We start from the raw sequence: 5,615 nt of genomic DNA, 5'->3' as shown, positions 1-5,615 counted from the left end.
TGAGGGGCTCTGGACAGGAAGCAGATTACAGACTCTGTCCTTAGACCCTGTCCACGGAGGTCCGGCTGAGTCAGAAATGTCTCTCTGTTACAGATTAGAACAGTGACTCCAAAATTTTGAACAGGAGGATCCCTTTTTACATAAACACATGTTCTTTCAGATATCTTCTTGTGTTAGTGATAGTAGTTTAAATATCCTTCGATTAGACGGCCACAGGACTAAAAGCTACAGTGAATTCGGTAATATCACAAAACGAATTTGTGTTTTATTCCTCACCATGGCATCTGCATGGACTTGAAAAATAGCAGTTAATGCACGTAAGTGCACGAGGTGAGGTTTGCTCAGACCGCAGGTGGGGAGAGCACACTGGTCAGGGACCCACCGCAGTGACTCTCAGCTGAAGGTAGGCCTTGGTCTCAAAGGGGATCATGTCAGGAGGACCCTGAAAGGTCTCCCATGGGACTGCTTTAGACGTGTGTTCCTGTGCCCAGAAAACACATCACATGACACCTTCCTGAGATGGAACTCCCCTGGGAAATCTGTCTCCTGAGTCTCCTCTCACCCATCAGGGTAGCTGCGCGTCCAACCTGCCTTTGTGCAGAACGATGGTAAATGGGAAGTAACTAGTGCAGAAAAGGCAAAATCCTGTGAATCCAGAGGCTCATCTTTTAAGGAGAACCACCCACCCCAACTTTTATGCTCGGATTATGCAATCCAAGCCTGCCAGGAAACTGCTTGTGACGGTCAGTGCGTTCTCTGATGTCAAGAACCCCCGCTTTGTCAAACCAGGTGTGTGTGTGTGTGTCCTTTATAACAGCTTTATTCAAGGTCTAAGGCAAGTTGGTATATGGCTGTTTTAATTTGGGGTCACATCCTCAGATAATGATTTGAGTGCAAGTGATTTATTTGGTAGGTGTTCTAGACTAAATTGCACGCCCCCTCAATTTATATGTTGACATCCTAAGCCCCAATGTGCCTGTATTTGGAGATAGGGTCTTTAAAGTGATAATTAGGGTTAAATGAGGTTGTGAGAGTGGAGTCCTAATCCTACATGACTGGTGTTCTTAATAGAAGAGGAAGACACAACAGGGACGCACACAGAGAAAAGACCGGGTGAGGACACAGCGGAAAAGTGGTTATCCGCAAGCCAAGGACAGAAGACTTGGATGTAAGACCTGAAACCATAAAACTCCTAGAAGAAAACATAGGCCATAAGCTCCTTGACATAGGTCTTGAAGACTTTTTTTTTCTTTTTTTTTTTTTTGCGGTACGCGGGCCTCTCACTGTTGTGGCCTCTCCCGTTGCAGAGCACAGGCTCCGGACGCGCAGGCTCAGCGGCCATGGCTCACGGGCCCAGCCGCTCCGCGGCATGTGGGATCTTCCCGGACCGGGGCACGAACCCGCGCCCCCTGCATCGGCAGGCGGACTCTCAACCACTGCGCCACGAGGGAAGCCCGGTTTTGAAGGTTTTCAAGCCTCATCTCTAGAATGGGGATCACGGGGCTTCCCTCGGGGAGCTGTGAGGCTCAGACAAAGCGCTTGGCAAGCGGTAAGAGCACCGTGAACGAGTAACTATAGCATTAATAATAACTTACAATATAAATAGCCGAACATATATTGCATTTAAAAAACACTATGTCCAAAAGTTTAATTTAATCCCACAGCATCCCTTCAAAAAACCATTATTAACTCCCAGCTTGGTATGAGGTACTCTGGAGAATTCAAAGAAATCACTCCTGCTTTCAGTCAGCTTGTGGTCTTTCAGCATCACTTAGATGTAAATGACTAAATCGAGGTCTCCCAGGAGAAGTGTGGGGAGTGAGAGGGATTCCAAGGAGGGAGAGGGTTTACTGACTAATGAGTGGAAGACACTGTTTGGAAGGGAGGGTGTCCCAGACCACCAGGTGTAAACCGCTCAGGATTATTCCTCACACACAGCCAGTTTCCAGTTTAAAATTTCCCACCAAATCCACTGACTAGAGAGAGCTGTTCCGAGAAGCACACCACAAACAGTGAAGGGAAAAAGGTATCAGATCACGGTGTTTGTAGAACGTACTTTTGCATTAACTTGTGCTTTAGCGAAGAGCGTGATTAATGAAAGCAACATTCTATCCACCAGTCCTCTACTTGAGAATTGCTTTATATTCTAGAAATCTTCCCTTTTAAAATATGCCTGTAAGACATTGAATAACTAGACTTTTACATAACGGGAACCTTCACTAACTGTACGTCTTCCTGCTCAGTACTCCACTTTCAGGGAAAAAACAAGTAGTAAATTCAGGAAAACAAATATGCTTTATTAACGTTTTATTTATTTATTTATTAAAAAAATTGTTTTTTGGCTGCGTTGTGTCTTCGTTGCTGTGCGTGGGCTTTCTCTAGCTGTGGTGAGTGGGGGCTACTCTTCACTCTGGTGCGCCGGCTTCTCATTGCGGTGGCTTCTCTTGTTGCGGAGCACAGGCTCTAGGCGCGCGGGCTTCAGTAGTTGTGGCACGCGGGCTCAGTAGTTGTGGCTCACGGGCTCTAGAGCGCAGGCTCAGTAGTTGTGGTACGTGGGCTTAGCTGCTCTGCGGCATGTGGGATCTTCCCGGACCAGGGCTCGAACCCATTTCCCCGGCATTGGCAGGTGGATTCTCAACCACTGCGCCACCAGGGAAGTCCTATTAACTTTTTAAAAAGCAATTTTAGCGCACGGCCTTGACTTGGTGCACACTCCACCCAATCTTATACACACTTAGCACCATAAAATGAGGATCTGTGTTCAGAATGGTGACTCTGAGGCATTATGGGCACCCCAACATCAAAAAGGTTCATTTCACTTACTATACTACATTTTTTAAGGTGAGATAGCAATTTGCAATATATATTTTTAAGATTTCAACTTATGTTCCAGCTAAAGGGGCTTTCTGGTTAATCCTTACCCCAAATGAAAATTTAATTTAGCAGAATAGCCCATTCCTGAGGCAGCCTGATTACCTGAGGGTTTATTGTATCTCACAGAAATGTTTCATACGTGATGTTCACCTAAAGGCAGATTTCAAAATGGAAACGTGAGTAAGATCCTCTTAGCTTTTCTAAAGTTATGGAGCTCCTCTTAAGACTTTTCCTATCTAAAATTAACTCCAATTTCATCCTGCTGCTAATAATCAAAAACAATTTAAAGTTTGATCATGTTTCTATTTCAGAGCAAGCAGGCTTCAAGTTTTAAAGTTCTGACATGTGTATCTATAACCACAGGAAGTATTCTTTGACAAAACACATACTAAAGATTGCATAGCATGCTAACTTTCCTCCCATTTTCCTTTTATGCTAAATAGCACTTGACTTTATGGTGTTACCTCATCTGTTTTTCTTTAAACAATTAGGTAACGCATAGCTGTTTCCTGAAATCCAGATCGTTATTCAGAGCTAGAAGCAGGAGAATTGTATTGATCAGACATGGGCAGTATGTTACTTTTTTTGGTTTGTATGAACTTTACTCTTTGTATGTGTGGCTTTAAAACAGCAAAATCCTGTCAGTCCCTGAAAGATGGATGAAGAGGTAATGGGGAGGTACTTTGGAGTTTTGGTAAGAAATTATCCTGCCATCTTTCTCTCCCTTCTCCCTGTAGACAGAATGTGGATAAGATGAAACGCTGAAATCTGCAAGTCCACCAGCATTTGTTTTGAAATTCTTAGAGTGAGTTCATAAAGGCCTCCTTGCTAACAGTCCTCTGTTCTCTTTGGCAAACTCATAAAGGTTTGGCGTTTCCGTCCATCATTAAAGATGTATTAAGTGTCTGCTGTGTCCCGGGGACACAGGAAAAGGCGCTGGAGTCACAGAGGAAAATCAGACATGGTCCTGCCCTCAGGCTGTTTACATCCGAGCTGAGAGGATGACACAAAGAGCAATAAAGCTCATTACCTCAGTGGAATGCGTACAGCACTAATGACTAGTTTTCTAGCAAAAAGTCACTTGAGGGCAGGAACCGTGCTCATTTCTGGCTCCCTGTAGAGCGCTCTCTGTGTAGTACGTCAGCAATAAAGATTCATTCAATGGAACTGAACGTACAAAAACAGAACTGTTTATCTCTCACAAACCAATTTACCCAACTTTTCTATTTCTGATATGGGCACCATCTTCTTTGCCGCTACCCATATCCAAACCTGTAGGTGACACTGGAGGCCCGTTCTCCTCCGCCCCCACATCCAGGAATGCCCATTCCTTTTGGGCTTTTCCCCTCAACTTGTCCTAGACTGGTTCACTCCACCCCAGTTTGAGTTATTACCATTCTAAGTGTCGCAAACTTTTTTTTTTAATTTTTATTTTATATTGGAGTATAGTTGATTTACAGCGTTGTGTTAGTTTCAGGTGTACAGCAAAGTGATACAGTCATACAAATACCTATATCCATTCCTTTTCAGATTCTTTTCCCATATAGGTCATTACAGAATAGTGAGTAGAGTGTCCTGTGCACTACAGTAGGTCCTTGTCGGTTATCTATTTTATATATAGTGGTGTGTATATGTTAATCCCAATCTCCCAGTTTATCCCTCCTCCGTCTAGTCACTCCACCCCAGTTTGAGTTATTACCTTTCTAAGTGTTGCAGACTTCTTTTTTTAAATTTATTTTTACATTTTTATCTTTTATTTTTGTAAGTGTCGCAAACGTCTGACCGCTCTTTTTTTCTTACCTTTCGGCGTTCTTTGGTACAGTCACCAAATGAGTCATCCCGCCACCATGATGATGTCCACACTTAATTCCTGTATCTCCTGGTCTTATCTCCTCAGGATCCTCTGCAGGCATCCTTTGCTCCTTCTAAATGGAGTATCTTCTGTCCTCCTGGAGTCCTCCCACTTTCCCCCTCTCTGTCCTCAGGGTTCTAAGCTCCCTCCCCATCTGTTTCCAGCTTTCAAAATCCTAGTGTTTGCATCATTTGGGGGTTTTGGTTGCAAGAAGGGAGAGTACCTCTGGCTATCTTAAGCAGAACAGGGACTTACTGAAGGATATCAGGTAGTTCGCAGAGGGCGGGGCTGGAGGAGCTGGGAGAGGGGGGAGACCAGGAGGGTTCATGGCCTTTGTAGGGAAGTTCTGGGATCCTTCCGGCAAAAGCAAACTCCATCTCTTCCTCCCTGGCCTTTGGTACCCTCTCCAGTTTCAGTCCTGAGTGGGAGGGGTTTATTGGCCCATTCCAGGCCATTTGTTCTCACGGGGTGTCTGGGAGTAGAAAGGCTGAGGAGGCCACTCTGCTTCCTGCCAAGGCCAAGGCTGGAGAGAAGGAAGGAAGAAGTCGAATTGCAATGACTTTCTCCCAGGAGCTGAGATGCCTGGTGGCCTCTTGGCTAAGCCTGAGGTCACTGGAGGAGGAGCTCCCTCGGGAAGGAGATAAGTTTCCTTCTGAACCTGGTGATGTTGAAAAGCTGAGGAGCTGCCCAGAGGGGCTGCAGATGAGCAGGAAGCTGTCTAAGCCTGCCGATCTGGGAGTTAATCACTAAACGTCAGGCTGGAAACGTACAAAACATGACCAACTCTCTTTAAAAAAAAGGCACGTATCAGAAGAAAAACAAAGGGCCAAAGTGTGCTTTGGGAATATGACTTTTAGAGTTTGGGAGGACAGCATATCCGACAAGGATA

The 5,615-nt window shown here is 44.9% G+C and overlaps 1 long non-coding RNA gene across 1 annotated transcript; it reads right to left on the bottom strand.

The window, feature by feature from the left end:
• Positions 1-2,276: 2,276 nt before the first annotated feature.
• Positions 2,277-5,326, bottom strand: LOC141276377 (uncharacterized). Its single transcript, XR_012325869.1, has 2 exons — positions 4,675-5,326; positions 2,277-2,667 (listed from the first exon to the last, which is right to left on the bottom strand). It is a non-coding gene; the product is annotated as an uncharacterized lncRNA (long non-coding RNA).
• Between the last annotated feature and the right edge of the window lie 289 nt (positions 5,327-5,615).

This window comes from Tursiops truncatus, chromosome 14, assembly GCF_011762595.2.
Source record: "Tursiops truncatus isolate mTurTru1 chromosome 14, mTurTru1.mat.Y, whole genome shotgun sequence".
In the NCBI taxonomy this organism is placed as follows: Eukaryota; Metazoa; Chordata; class Mammalia; order Artiodactyla; family Delphinidae; genus Tursiops; species Tursiops truncatus.
Note: the sequence above shows the minus strand (reverse complement) of the source record. Positions and strands in the feature narration are given on the sequence as shown.